The sequence below is a fragment of the Rhipicephalus microplus genome, chromosome X (assembly GCF_043290135.1).
Source record: "Rhipicephalus microplus isolate Deutch F79 chromosome X, USDA_Rmic, whole genome shotgun sequence".
Lineage (NCBI taxonomy): Eukaryota > Metazoa > Arthropoda > Arachnida > Ixodida > Ixodidae > Rhipicephalus > Rhipicephalus microplus.
In genome coordinates this window covers 449,077,064-449,091,088 of record NC_134710.1, presented here as the reverse complement: position 1 = coordinate 449,091,088, position 14,025 = coordinate 449,077,064, and the positions used below count along the sequence as shown (strand labels likewise).

The window sequence follows — 14,025 nt, the reverse complement described above, 5'->3', positions numbered from 1 at the left end:
GCATTGTTTCAGACCACCATGCAGATTACACTTCAATTGTAGTGCTACATAAGACAGAACTTATGGGCCAGCTTTGATGAATAAGAAGATTATAGGTTAAACAAATGCTTTAATATATATCATATCATTGCTGCATGGACGCATACAAGCTATGTAAAGCGCAATAAAGTGAGGACGCATGAGCTTCTCTTGATGCTTCAGTTCTACATAGATGCTTCAACTGTGCTGCAAACAAATTTAACCAATGTCTTTGTGTGCAACATTGTCCATTTTAAACTATCTATTTGTATACATAAAATTCCTACTGCGAGTTAAGCTACGTAGCACTCCATAACTCTTCCTTTTATTAAGGGCAATTTTTCAAACAATCAACATTATTCATTTTCTGTCTGATGACTTCGTTCCCGCAATTCTTGGTTTGGCTCGATCACAATTGTGCAGCCCTTATTTTGGAGGAATCAAAAAACATCAACCAAAATATATTTTGGAACTGCTTCTCGGTGATATTGCCTTCCCTCAACTGCCACAGCTTGAGATGAGTCATATAGCAAGTCTCGCGCATACCTAGGGCCTACCCTTGAAGAAACTGGTCCGGCTGTGAAATGCTCAGTTTTTTCTCAAATAAATTTTTTGGTTTGAGTTTTCTTACTTCTCGAGTCCCTTCACAATCAATCAGACCCATTGTTCCCCTTTGTCCTTAATTTTGTTATAATATGAAATAAATAAAAAAATTTATAATGAAAATAAAATTTATAATAATTGTTGCGCAAAAAACACAGTCCCACATACGTACTTGAACGCAATATTGCTTTTATTTTGTTTTAGAACCTAAGGCATTAGAAAAGATAGCAGTACAATAAAAACGTTGAAAAAAAAACAAAAAATTAAACTTGGCCGGAATCGAACCTGCGCCACTTAGTTGTGCTCGCGTACGTGAACTGAGTGCGTTAGCTTGCTAAGCTATTCGCGCTGAAGGTAGCTTGGCGTTTAAGTTATGTATATAAATTTGCTTTTTACACGCTATGTGTTGTTATATTTATGTACGATATGCGATCGTATCTATTGTTGTGTGCATATGTTTTGGGATTGTATATACGTCACATGCTTTTCGCATGTCTTTCAACTATAGATTGCTGCACCGCCGCGGATGAAAACAAGTATTTTTACACCCACACACAAGCTTGAGCAGTTGAAGGTTGTTTCCCGGGGCTCTCTTGCGATTGAGTCGGCCACCACAGGGAATTAGAGTGATACGCCATTAATCCCTGCATCTAGCTGTATTCCACTTAGTAGCTCTATCGCTTGATGACAAATCGAGCGCGGGGCGCGACGCTATTGCGCACGACCATGCCTCGCGTAGCGGCGACATCAGCTGATTGCGCCGGCCGGCTTGCTTCGATTTGCTTCAGAGCAAAGAAATGTCATACCTTGAAAGATTGCGTACTGCACTATGTCAAAATGTTACTGCTTTGTAGCCATCCTATGATTCATTGAGAATCGATAACTCTGATATCACTACTGTAGAGCTTTGCGTCGGCGACACGCACCGAACGTGAAACCGCACTACGTCTGTCGTAGAAGCAGTAGGAGGCTGTCGTCTGCTAGAACAAAAACAAAACAAAGACCTGCGAAAATATTCATAAGTTGTAACTTGTTTTTTGAATAACCGTTTAACACTTTTAAAGTTATTATGCCAGATAACATACATTTTTTTTCAGTTTATAGCAGCGACAGATGTTTTTTTTTTATTTTTCTCACACTGCTATCCAAGTCAAATCCAATCACAGCTAAAGCCACATGTTGTTTGTCTTCTTTGTTTCTGTGAGCATGCCGTTTCGGTGCGTGTCTCATGTGTTCGCGCTGCTACACACGAGAGCACGAAATGTTAAATTTACGCAAGGAAGCGCCGTTCCTCGTTCGTGCGATGTGCTAGGATTGCGCCCTATTCCCGCGGTTGTCCGAGTGCGGATAAAGTGCGAGTCGTCCAAGGAATCGGCGGGTTGGGCGGGCGCTCGAAGCACTCCGAGGTGACGGCTGACGCCTGTGGTCGCTTCCCTCAGGACAGTGTGAAAGAAACTAAAGGTAAGGGGGACACTTTTTTATGTAGACCAAGTATGCCACTCAGTGCAAGTGTGTGTTGCTGCACTCGAACCAGGCGTCGCGAAACGGCAACCTTACGCGCCTTTGCGAGTGCGGTTGCCGATTCGCTTTGACAACGCTAACGCCAGCAGAGCCATGGCGCATTGGCGCGGCCTTACTGGAGCTAATTCGAGACAACTGCGGCAACGTGCATGTGTATGGTGATCGATTTTTTTCATATGTGCAATGTAGTGAGGAAGACGCACACGGCGCTTGCTACGTTGTTGATTAAACGAAGCCTGCAGTGCCATTTCATGCAAAGCAGCATTTTGTTTACGTTCGCGGGCGATACAATTTGTAACTTGGCTCGATTCACCTAGTCAACCGCCTAAGTGGGTTGATTAGCATACGTTCACGGTAGAGCGTTATTATGCCCCTAAACAGTGGCGTGTGCTTGTTGAAAGATATAATGTGTGTGCCTAGTGTAGAGAGAGAGAGAGAGGTGTTCGTGCAATCTGCATGTGTACCTGCAAGACGTCTTTGCTTGTAACTAATAATGTACCGGCCAGCACCTACATTGTACGCCTGACTTTGAAGAAAACTTGCATGCACAATGTGAGATTTTGTAATCTGCCAGAGTTGCTTTTTATAAAATAATACACTGCCAGCATGTTCAAAATATGTTTCGCTGCTGTGTGGCAGGGGTGCGGTTATCACGCTGTTGTGTAGTTGCTGATGCAAGCACTTATAGTTTTGATGCGTTAATATTTCTCATCTAACTCATCAGGTGTTTGGCTGTTTCAGCACAAACAAGGCAAAGAGAGAAGGAAGACGGGTAATGACAGGACCAGTGCCGACTTTTGTTTGCAGGAGGATACCCATGTTGGTGTATTTATTGTGACAGCCTTTCTGTGTTGCTTTTTTGCCCAATTTATGCAACAACAAAGTTGTCAGCAGTATGAGAGAGAACACTGAAATTAGCTTTTAAAGATCATGGTGACTAAATGCCTAGTAACTCACAGCACAAAGTAACAACAAATGACATCAGTATGATCAATGTGGATGAGTACAGTCTTGCATCTAAAAAATATATTGTGCAAAATGTTGCCTAAGTAAGAAACCTCTCTATGTTTGCAAATAGTGTGACGTCACTTCGAGCACCGTGCCAGCCATTCCCTCCCTCTGTGCAAGGGCTGGTTGGCAAGGAAGTTGTTTGTGACGTTCCTGATAGACCACCGAGATGTATGCGATTCTAAACCTGTAGCCTAATATATACGTAATCTTTTGTGCAGTTACATCGCTGCATCTGACACCTACAACTTATTTGCATATTTACATTGCTCCCTTAGGACCTAACACACAAACTTGTTGTTTGCATTGTCACTTCATGAATATCGAGCGGTAAAGGTACTGAGTATATGTGAAACAAGAATCTCTGCTTATTACATGAAGAGATATGAGGCCTTCGATAAAACGAGTTATACCTTTATTGAGCTTGCGTACTCGTCGGGGCGATTCATACATGCAGCTTCAGCAAATGGTATCTTCCAGCCCGGTGACCTTGCAATTTTTTCCTGCACACAGCGCAAACACCGAGATGTAACCACTCGCAGATGGTCACGTCAAGTGCATACTTACCGTGACTAAAATGTCGAATCAAGTTTTTTCATCGACCGGTCCCTGCCATGAGTGCTAGTCTTCGTAAACAAGACACATTGTTATTGACACTGCACACACCACACTCAGTATTCTCAGTTGAACCGATATTCTCAATACCTTTCAATGCACACTACATGCCGCAATCAACAGAGCACATTTTTGAAGACTATGCCGCTGTTGCTCGCACAGGCCACCACGTGTGTTCACTTCTTCAAGATAAACAGACAGCGTGGCAAATATTTCACCACACAGTTTACCACACAGTTTACCACACAGCTGGATGTTTGCTGACACATACTACAGCTAATGTCGGACATTGTAACGTGAAGTGTAAGCTTTGAAAAATTAAAACTTGCCCCAAACACCGCACGACTGTACCGGGCTGAGCCACCAGCGGGAGTGTTTTTCCAGCCACACCTTTTACATGTGCCAGTGACATCATGCTGTGACGTACCTCGGTAGGGGCCTATCGCTGCATACTTTATGTGAATGAGGGTCCTGTTAGTGAAAGCAGGCATTGTTGATTTCGTAACTTGTTCATTCCCAACTGGACCTTCATTTGCACGAGTTGTCTGACTGATATTCAGGTGAACTTTTGTGCAATAAATTATACAGTTGGCAGTCTGTGCTTGCCCTATACTGTTGTTACTGGTGTTTCTTGTTATTACTTTGCACTGCTCATTACTACTCACCTACACAAACTAGCCTATCTTGCCGCTGTTTAGGACAAGATGCAGCAGGCAAGTGCCATAGTGTTCATAACTCTAAATTCTCGAGCAAAATTGATCGTTTCATATTCAGTTAGTTGCATTCATATCAGTACATTATAAGAAATCATTGATTAAACATGAATCCGTGTTCGTTTACATAATGCTCACAACTTTTATACCAAATTGAATGGTGTTTATAAAAAACATGGGTTTTAGCTAAACTTCATGCTCTTTTCTTTAAGAGCTGACAAAACGCTATTGCATGCTTACTTGCCATGAATTGGACTGTGTTCTAAATACATTGCAATTCTTCACCGGACTGCCAGCACATTTCACATTGGGGGAACATTTAATAACCATGGATTGATTAATTAAGAATGGAAAGAAGGAAGCGGCAGGCCGGGATACTTGATATTGGCATCCGTTTTGCTACCCAGCGCATTATCATGCAAACTTCCTATAGAGTGGTTATGCATCTTGCATGTGTGTCTGTAAACCAAGAACTTTGGGTAGAACTATATTTATCTTACAAATGGTTGCAGGACTGTGGAGGCTGCTTAGGAATGGTGGAATTCCTGGACATGTGTTCAACCTTGCTGCATCAGCTCCTTGGTGTTTTCACGGCATCTTTACAGATGTGTTGGGTGAGTAAAGCAAGCAGGTTTCAACACAAGGAAAAGTATAATATGGCAGCACCTCTTGTGCGTGCCTTACATCCCAAGTATATCAAATATTTATCTTGCCTTGTGGCCTGTAATTTTTAAAGAGACACTTCTTTTTGCTTTATATTTGAGTCTTGATGCTTCGACAGCAATGTATTTGTGTTTGAAAGCAAGTGTTCTTGAACAAATAACTGATCTCAATAATGACGAAACACCCTTCGTACTTGGTCCTTAGCATAAGCTAGCACTTATCTGTAGCAGATTCAATTATTCATTTTTTGCTGGGATGATAATGGACAAGTAGCAAAGGCAAGTTCAGATTGGAGTGGTCGGTGACGTCTGTTTAGGCTCTGCCATATTGCTTTGCAACCAGAGTTACTTGTGGCCACATATACAATGAAGCCACATGATGTGCATTCTAAATGAAATTACCATATCACATTTCACTGCATCTTAGTATGTGCCAAACAAATGCAGATATCATTAGCTTGCCACTATAAAGGGATCCTAAACCAACACAAGCTTGAAATTTAGTCGTGGTGTTGCAGCTGTGTATGACTCTACAATGGATACATAGCCGTGATAATTTGTCTATATGTTGTCGCAATAGTAATGTTACACACATTGTACAATACAAAAGAGGTCCTCACTTATTTCGCTTTTTTTCGCTATGCTTCTTTCTTGTCTCTTCTTGCCATGTGTTCCTCCTCACTGTACAAGGAGCAAGAGCAGTGGGCACACAAACACGTATTTACAAAAAATGTTGTAAGGTGAGCACTGAGAAGCTGAACATTTCCAAAAGGCTCAAAGAGGTAAAGGTATTGTTTCTAGCTACTTTTTGGGCACCCATAGCTAGTTGTGCTGCTGCAGTTAAAAAATAAGTGAAATGTTAACAATTAATTGGAGATGGTTTGGCACCCATAATTGCAGTTACATACAGAACTAGGTTTCAATACGTAAGCAAAATCTGTTTACTCTAAATCAATCCTAATGATTTCTGAAATTCAGGAAATATTCACAGAAAAGCTCAGGAAAAGGCTAAGTGGTTGCCCCTTGAATGTGAAGGAGATACCCTTCTTCTAAAAGGTCAATAGACAGCCTAGTAGTCTCGATATTACATGCACTATAAAATATTCTGGTGTGGTGCTTTTCATGCATGTTATAATGAGAGGGGTTTTTAATAGAACTGTTGTCACTTTGCCCTGCATTGCTGAAATTGTTCACATAGTTATAAAACATGAATCACTTTATGCCTTTTGATTTTATGCAAATGGTTTGCTTACCCAGTCGGTTTAACTTGATCTGGATAAAATCATAAATGCTCTAAAATTTTTTTTACTGTACAGCAGGTTTATTTTCAAAATACGCGACCATTGATGTGAACGCAGTTGGTGGCGTGCTTGATTAATCCTTCACTATCACCACTCTAACTACACCTGCTACAGTGCATAGTGTGACAAAAGTAATGGTTCTTAACATTACTGGCAGCATACACTTTGATGTCTCAAAATAGGTTAAAAAGCCTGGTAAAAATGTGTGTACGTTTTTTTTTTGCTCCAACTAAATATTCGGGTCTACTCAAAGTAGCTTCCACTCTTTTAAGTTCCTCAAACTTTTAGGTGTTCAAAAGAAGTATCAATGCCATATACTTTCTTTGTCAGCCTACTCACCACTCTAATAATGAGAATTACCCGACAACATTACTCAAGAAAATATAAGGATGTTATACAAAGTAATGTCAATTAAATTGTCAATAAATGTCAACCCATTAGTAACTTGCCGCCAAGTTACGTTTTCGTTCACTTTTCTTTTCACAATTTTGTTAAAGTTATTTTTGATAAAATCACCAATAGTTTGTTTGGCATCATGGTCTGCTAGTTCTCATTATAATGTGTTCAACAAAGACAACAAACCCTTAAATTTATAGTTCTTTCCTTTACTCATGAATCTGAAACAGTGAATCTCAGTAATCTTAGCGGTGTGTGACTTGTTTTTTTTTTTGATCAGTAGTGCATGTATTCAAGTACATGCATTTAGGTGGGAGGGCGAACTATTGCCTCCTCCTGTGACTAGCAGATTTTCTGAGAACGGACAGATGCATAATGTTGCCAAAGAAGTATAGGGATATTGGAAGTAATCGTAACGTAATTGCAATCGTAATGTAATTGCCAGTAGGCAAAAAAAAAGGTGTCCCACACTCGCCATAATGGTAACAGGCAGCGCTGACTGACTCTTCCATGTATAAATGCACATATATATCGTACAAAATGGAAGAGGGATAGCCGCCATGGTAGCTCAGTTGATAGAGCATCGGACATGTTATTCGAAGTTCGCAGGCTCGGTCCTTGTACAGGGCAGGTTATCTTTTTTTTTCCTGCCCCGCCACGGTGGTCTAGTGGCTAAGGTACTCGGCTGCTGACCCGCAGGTTGTGGGTTCGAATCCCGGCTGTGGCGGCTGCATTTCCGATGGAGGCGGAAATGTTGTAGGCCCATGTACTCAGATTTGGGTGCAAGTTAAAGAACCCCAGGTGGTAAAAATTTCCGGAGCCCTCCACTACGGCGTCTCTCATAATCATATGGTGGTTTTGGGACGTTAAACCCCACAAATCAATCAATATCTTTTTTTCCTTCTACTTTTCTTTCTTCACAATTACAACACTTCTATTCTTCTTGAAGATTTTCTGGTGTAAAAAAGGTACCTTATATTCTGAAGAGGCAAACAGAATGTGCCAGTGTACGAGTTAGCTCTTGTAGTGGTTACAAGTAAGATATGTTTTGAAGAATAAATCATTCTGCCACTTGCCTAAAGAATGGCTACAGGACATGGCGCTGGATGCACTTTGTTATTTTTGAATCAAGCTATCTTGTATTCTATTTTTATAAATTACATGGGATACACATGACGGTATCACACACTTTAACGCCACAAAGATTATACAGTGAACAATGTTATAAATGCGAAATTGCATAAGGATAAGGTGAAAACTGCACCCTCAACGAGAATGTACAGAAAGCACAGGGTGCAGGCGTCATTCCTTCTGCCCGTGCTTTTCAAGTGCGAGCTGCTTTCACCTCGTTCTGACCAACTAACTAGATTGAGACGTGTTGTTATAGTGCAAGAGGATGCTCCACGGAAAACTAGGTTTGTCTCAAAGTCTGTGTGTGTCTTTCAACCTATATTGTGCCCGGTTCAAGAGTTCATGCAGACCAGATCGTGTAAAACAGGACCGTGTAAAATGGACCGTGTAAATAAAATAAAATGGACCATGTAAATAAACAGGATCGTGTAAAATGTCATTTTCGTGTGCAACTGTAGTTGTGGTTGTGCTGAATGACCTTTCTTTATATACACTACATAACAAACTTGCTTCTTTAGTGTCGAGTGCATCTTCGGATCGATTGTAAATGTTTGCATATGCGAGGCCTTAAGTTTTATAAGAAATTCCTCAGTGTGCCACGAGGAAATGTGTGTTCAGCGAAAATTTGTATATCATTATATACAACTCTTAAAGCCTCGTCTACAACTTTATGCAGGTTGACCTTGAGCAGAAAACGAGGACCGGCAGCAGCCCCCAGAAAAGAGCAAGCACCCTCCAAGCTCCCGAAGCTCTCTTCGACAGGAACAGCAAGGTCCCTGTGTGCCATTGAAAACCATTGCAAGGAGTGCCTTATCAGTACACTGTGCTGCTCTTTCATCGCAGAAGACGAAGTTGACCACTCCAGAGGAACTTAACGCTGTGTATTGTGAGTGCTTCAGTGGTTTTGTTTTTGTCCAGCCAGCAGTTAAGAAATCATGTGTCAGATTCAGCCAGGATGGCTAAAGGGAGTCGGGCAGGCATGTTTGGACATTTGTCTAGCCAAGTAGCGCCAATTTTCGCACTGGTCCTGTTGGAGTTACTGCCAGAATCACAGAAGCTACGTCACCACTCTAAATATACAGATGTGTCGGGGAAGATTAGCTGCATTAGGTTTTTCTATAACTGATAGCTGCCAACATTCTTCATTATACAGGAATTTTGTTCCTCACTTATGGGTCTAAAGCCCTCTACAGAAAAAATGCAACACGTCTACTTCCAGAAGACTCCAAGGCCCTACTTTTAGGTTTTTTCGGCTTGTATAATAAGCACCTCGTTTGGGTACATGAACATTTTATAAACATGTACAGCGAAAATTTTGGGTGGCTGGTCGTTTTGTCGTTATCTTGTTCCTCGCAGTATTCTTAAGCATGTTGTGCATTACGGTTCAATCTGGTTCATGTGCATAGAAGACATTACGAAGTTTCAGGCTACAGTATAAAAAGCCTGGAAGCAAGCTATCAATAATTTTTAACAGAGTTGCTTAATCTGATACATGATACATCACTAAACTTTCGTGCGTATTCATCAATGTAAGCTCGTCTTAGTGTTATCCAAAATGAAGATGTGAGTCGACAGATGGAAACATCTAGTGGGGTAATCAGGGTGAACAGTAGAAGTGCTTCAGACAGGCTGGCCGATGTTGCGATAGGAGGACCTATTTTTTAGAAGTCACCTTGTCATCCTTGGCGTGTTAGTTTAAATGGGGTCAGTAATGACATCATCTTTTGCTATAGGCGTGTGTGCCTGTTGGAAATGTTTGTCTGAAAAAAAAACCTATAACGCAGAAGAGTGCAGCCCTTGCTTCTTTTCAAGTTAGGTTGCGCTGATACAAAGTGTTCTCCTGTCGGAGGTTGGGGGTAACGGAAGCAAAAAAAAAGGTAAATGATAGAAAAGAAGAAAAAAAAGTAAGAAAAGGGGAATGCAAAGTAAAAGTAGCGCTACACTGCTCCTACTTTGCATCCCCCCTTTTCTTCTTTTTTTTCTCTTGTTTTCTTTTTTCACCTTTTTTGTTACATTTGCATTGTCCCATCTAGTGCATGAATCAATGACACATGGCTTTGCTATAGCAAAGATGCCTATGTGGTGTTGGATTGAACAGTGCATTGTACTTCATTTAGTTAATTACAGACTGATCAGTCTTGCAATAAGTGCTTCCTGTCTATCACCACACATGTTCAATTGAAAAGTTTGTGCTTGCCTCTTAGTATGCTGGTATATAGCTTGTGTCTTGGACTACTCAAAATGAATGTTATTTTGCTGCTGTTTATGGTAATGAATTTATCCAACACGAAAATATCTTGCCTTGTGAACTTTGTCGGACCTGCCTTTCTTTTTCTTTCCTATGCAGGCATTGTATGTGAGGGAGGCAGTAACAGAGAGGTGATAGCTTGAGCTTCGGAAGAATAAATGATGGCAGTGAGGCAATTACGCATCAAACATCCCAGCCATTTTGCCAACCGTTTTAAATGTGTTTTGAAAAAAAAATATTGTGCTCCTTTACTGTATTTTTCTGAAAACAGCAAAATGCTAAAGTATATCGCCGAGAACAAAATATTAGGCCATGTTGGTGCCTTCTGGACTTCCCAGGATGTCGTCTGGGTGTTGTTTGTAAAAAGTAAAGTGTTTCAAAAATACTGCCTCTTCTACACCAAATTCGGTCTTGGTATAAGTAAAGGTGCTTGTGTGTAGTGCATGAAGCTCAGTAATTTTAGTGCAATTTTTTCGCCACATCAAAAGCAAGGAAGCAGTTCTCTTTATATGGCAAGTTATATGATTACACTTTGTCTTAAAGTAGAAATGAATTTTTGAAGTTTTCTTATGATGGCTGTTTTCTGCATTTGATGTACGACAGCTTCCGTTCCGAAGTTCCCCATAGCCCTCAATAGGAGACTTCAAAAATCATTTTCCTCATTTAAACAAAACTTGTAATGATAACACTTGCCATGTAACAAGAACTGTTTATTTGCTTTCAACTTACATATAAAAGTAATTTTCAATTAGACAAACACACAGCTCAAATTGCATCTCAATGTGGACAAAAACGATTATATAGTGATATTTGTAATCTGGACCTAACATTATTTTTTTCGTAAAATATAACTTCTGTGCAGTGAGTATTTGTGGCTCAAATATTCATACAAAATGCAGTATTGCCATACAAGAAATGCAAACGATAAACAGTTTGGCGGAATTCTTCAAAGCCTATGTAGCAGAAAAATTGCACTAATGTTACTTGACTTCAAATACTTTAAGAAGCATCTTTACTTATTATGTATATCAAATTTGATGTGGCAAAAAAGCGGTACTTTGAAATTTTTCTCACAAATAACACCCGCACGACATTCTGCGAAATTCTGAAGGTACCCACGTGACCACTACTCTTTTCCCTTAAAAACAATTCTGCAAATAACTATTTTCAGAAGAGTAAATTACCATCATTTTTTAAACTATACATCTGTGATGGTTGCCAGGCAGTATGGTTTGTATGTTTGGTGTAGAATAGCCCAGTGCAAAAAACAACAAATGGCTGAGCATCCTTTGACGCTCGGGCAATTTCGAAAGCATTTGTTTGTTAGCAGCAATTCAGTTAAGCCCTTGTCTTTATGCTTAGGCCCAGAAACAAAACACAAGTAACTAAAGTAGTCCTAAGAGTAATGTAGTCTCACTGTTCCAAGGCTTGTGGAGCCTAATTTAGTGCAAGCTTCACCATTTTTTTAAATTCAGATTCAACCAACAGGTTTTGGAGGCACAGTGCATTTTCAGCTAACTTATTTCACACCAGTTACTTAGATAAAAAGCGGAAAGTAGAGGTAAAAATACCATTTTAAAGGCATTGTAATTAATAACAAAAAGAACTGCTTTCTTTTTTTGTGTGGTGCTTTGCCTGAACGCTGTGCTTTTTGTGGTATAGTTCATTGTCTAGTGAACATAGGCCTTAAAAACTAACATTAGCCATGTTGAGGTCGATTTCTTGGTTATAGTCATAGGATACATATAAATAATTATGACTTCAAACTTGATTGTTCTTTTGAAGATTTTTTCCTTGCATAATGATATTTGAGAGTCTTAGTCAATTTTGTTATAAGAAAACGTGATGTCATAATAGGGTCACTATTTGTACAGTCGTTCAGTTCTACCTTACCTTATACATTCCTAATAGAGCAGTTATTTTCAATATCGGTATTTAAAATGGAATGAGCATGCTGTATGTAGTAAGGTGTAAGCACTTACAGATAGCACATGCAACCAACTTTTCTGTTGGCAGTTTATTTTTGTTATTCTTGATTTATATGTGGGGTTTCACGTCCGAAAACCACTATATGATTATTAGAGACGCCGTAGTAGAGGGCACTGGAAACTTCGACCACTTGGGGTTCTTTAACGTACACCCAAATCTGAGCACACGTGCCTACAGCATTTCTGCCTCCATCGGAAATGGAGCCGGGGTTTGATACCGCGACATGCGGGTCAGCAGCCGAATTACTGTTACTCTTGCTCCCCTATATGTGTGCAGTTCGGTTATAGTTATCTGGCTTGCACAGATTTTTAATGGCACCTGCCTGGTTCTGCTTGCTTTCATGGTGATTTTAACCTTCATAAGTTGCTTAGGTTTAACTCTCAAAATTGTTCAAGATGCCAATTTTGTGCACAAACTGTACAATATAAAGGCAGCAGATGTACATGCACACACTATTAAATGAACACTGAGAGCTTTCACTTGCAGTTCCTAAAGTTTTACTGTGCAGGAAGCGTTTAAATCATAATTTCATAAGGACATAATAATTGATTATCTCTACCATTGAAAATCGTGACAACCTAGTTATTTTCACTGTGATAAGCATGCTGTTTTTTTTGATGTGGCAGAACTAATTTATACACTCATTCCTTCTATTATTCACATATGCATAACATGAAGGATTGTGTGCCTTAAATTTTCAGTTTCATTCTGTGTGTTATATTTCTTGTGCATGTAAACTATTGTGCTAACATGTGTCTCTGACATTATTTGTGCCAATTATTTTCATTTCCAGGTGCCTATGAAGGACACATAAGTTCTATCGCAGTGACCTTCGAAATTTATAGTGGTGCCGGAGCCTCAAGCAGCATTTCGCCGATCTCCACAAGGCATTCATGAGATAAACACAGCGCCACACTTTCACAGTGCTATGATTATTATTTATGTTTAAACATTTCGTTCTAGAATTGCTGTTACATTGTGCCACGATCCTGTGGCTTAGGTGGAGCTCGTGAAATTGCGGTGCAGTCACCTCATTTGTGTACGATCAAACTGCAATGTCACTATTCACAGCTGGAGCATACAGACAAATAAAAAACATATTGATTGTAGCAGGGCTGATGTGTATAATAATGCTTCTCTATTGATAATAATAACTTTATAAGTTCTTTAGGTCTTGCATAGCGCACTGCATTAATGTGTTGCAATGTAACCACCATTTATGATCGCTTGCATGTTAATTTAGTATTTTTGTAATGTATTTTATTTAAACGGTAATTTTGCTTCTGCATCACAACAATTAGTAAGATGCCGATGATTCAATCCCTCATCATGCGCATTTAAGAAATATTGTGATTTGTACACAGTATTGCATGTACTCAAGATGTAGATGTCTATTCAATTTACACATTATATTGCTTTGCACTAGATTCAGACGTAACATGCACACATTTCAGTAATTTCCGCATGATACGTCTTTCCATAAGATGCGGAGTCCACATCATACGTCTTATGGGGAGCCCGCATCATACGTCTTATGCGGAGTTCGCATCATACGTCTTCCATATTCCAATAATTCCGTATGTGAGGTCTCCACATCTTACGGAACGTTTCAGTAGGGTTATCTGCCTGTGTTACAATATGCTTTGTGTGAATGTGAGCTGCACACCATATATTGCCCTAGCTGACTAGTATGTCAAAAATTTTGCTATAGGAGACTTGTAAGCTGCAATGTCGTGTAAGAATCGTAAGGCATTTTGTGAAAGAAATCACTTCAGCTTGTCGCTGCAGTGAGAGTCGGGCTCGCGCTATCAATTATAATG

At 39.9% G+C, this 14,025-nt stretch overlaps 1 long non-coding RNA gene across 1 annotated transcript; it reads left to right on the top strand.

Moving 5' to 3' along the window:
* Positions 1 to 1,947: 1,947 nt before the first annotated feature.
* Positions 1,948 to 8,715, top strand: LOC142776631 (uncharacterized). Its single transcript, XR_012887689.1, has 3 exons — positions 1,948 to 2,082; positions 4,991 to 5,092; positions 8,645 to 8,715. It is a non-coding gene; the product is annotated as an uncharacterized LOC142776631 (long non-coding RNA).
* Positions 8,716 to 14,025: the final 5,310 nt, after the last annotated feature.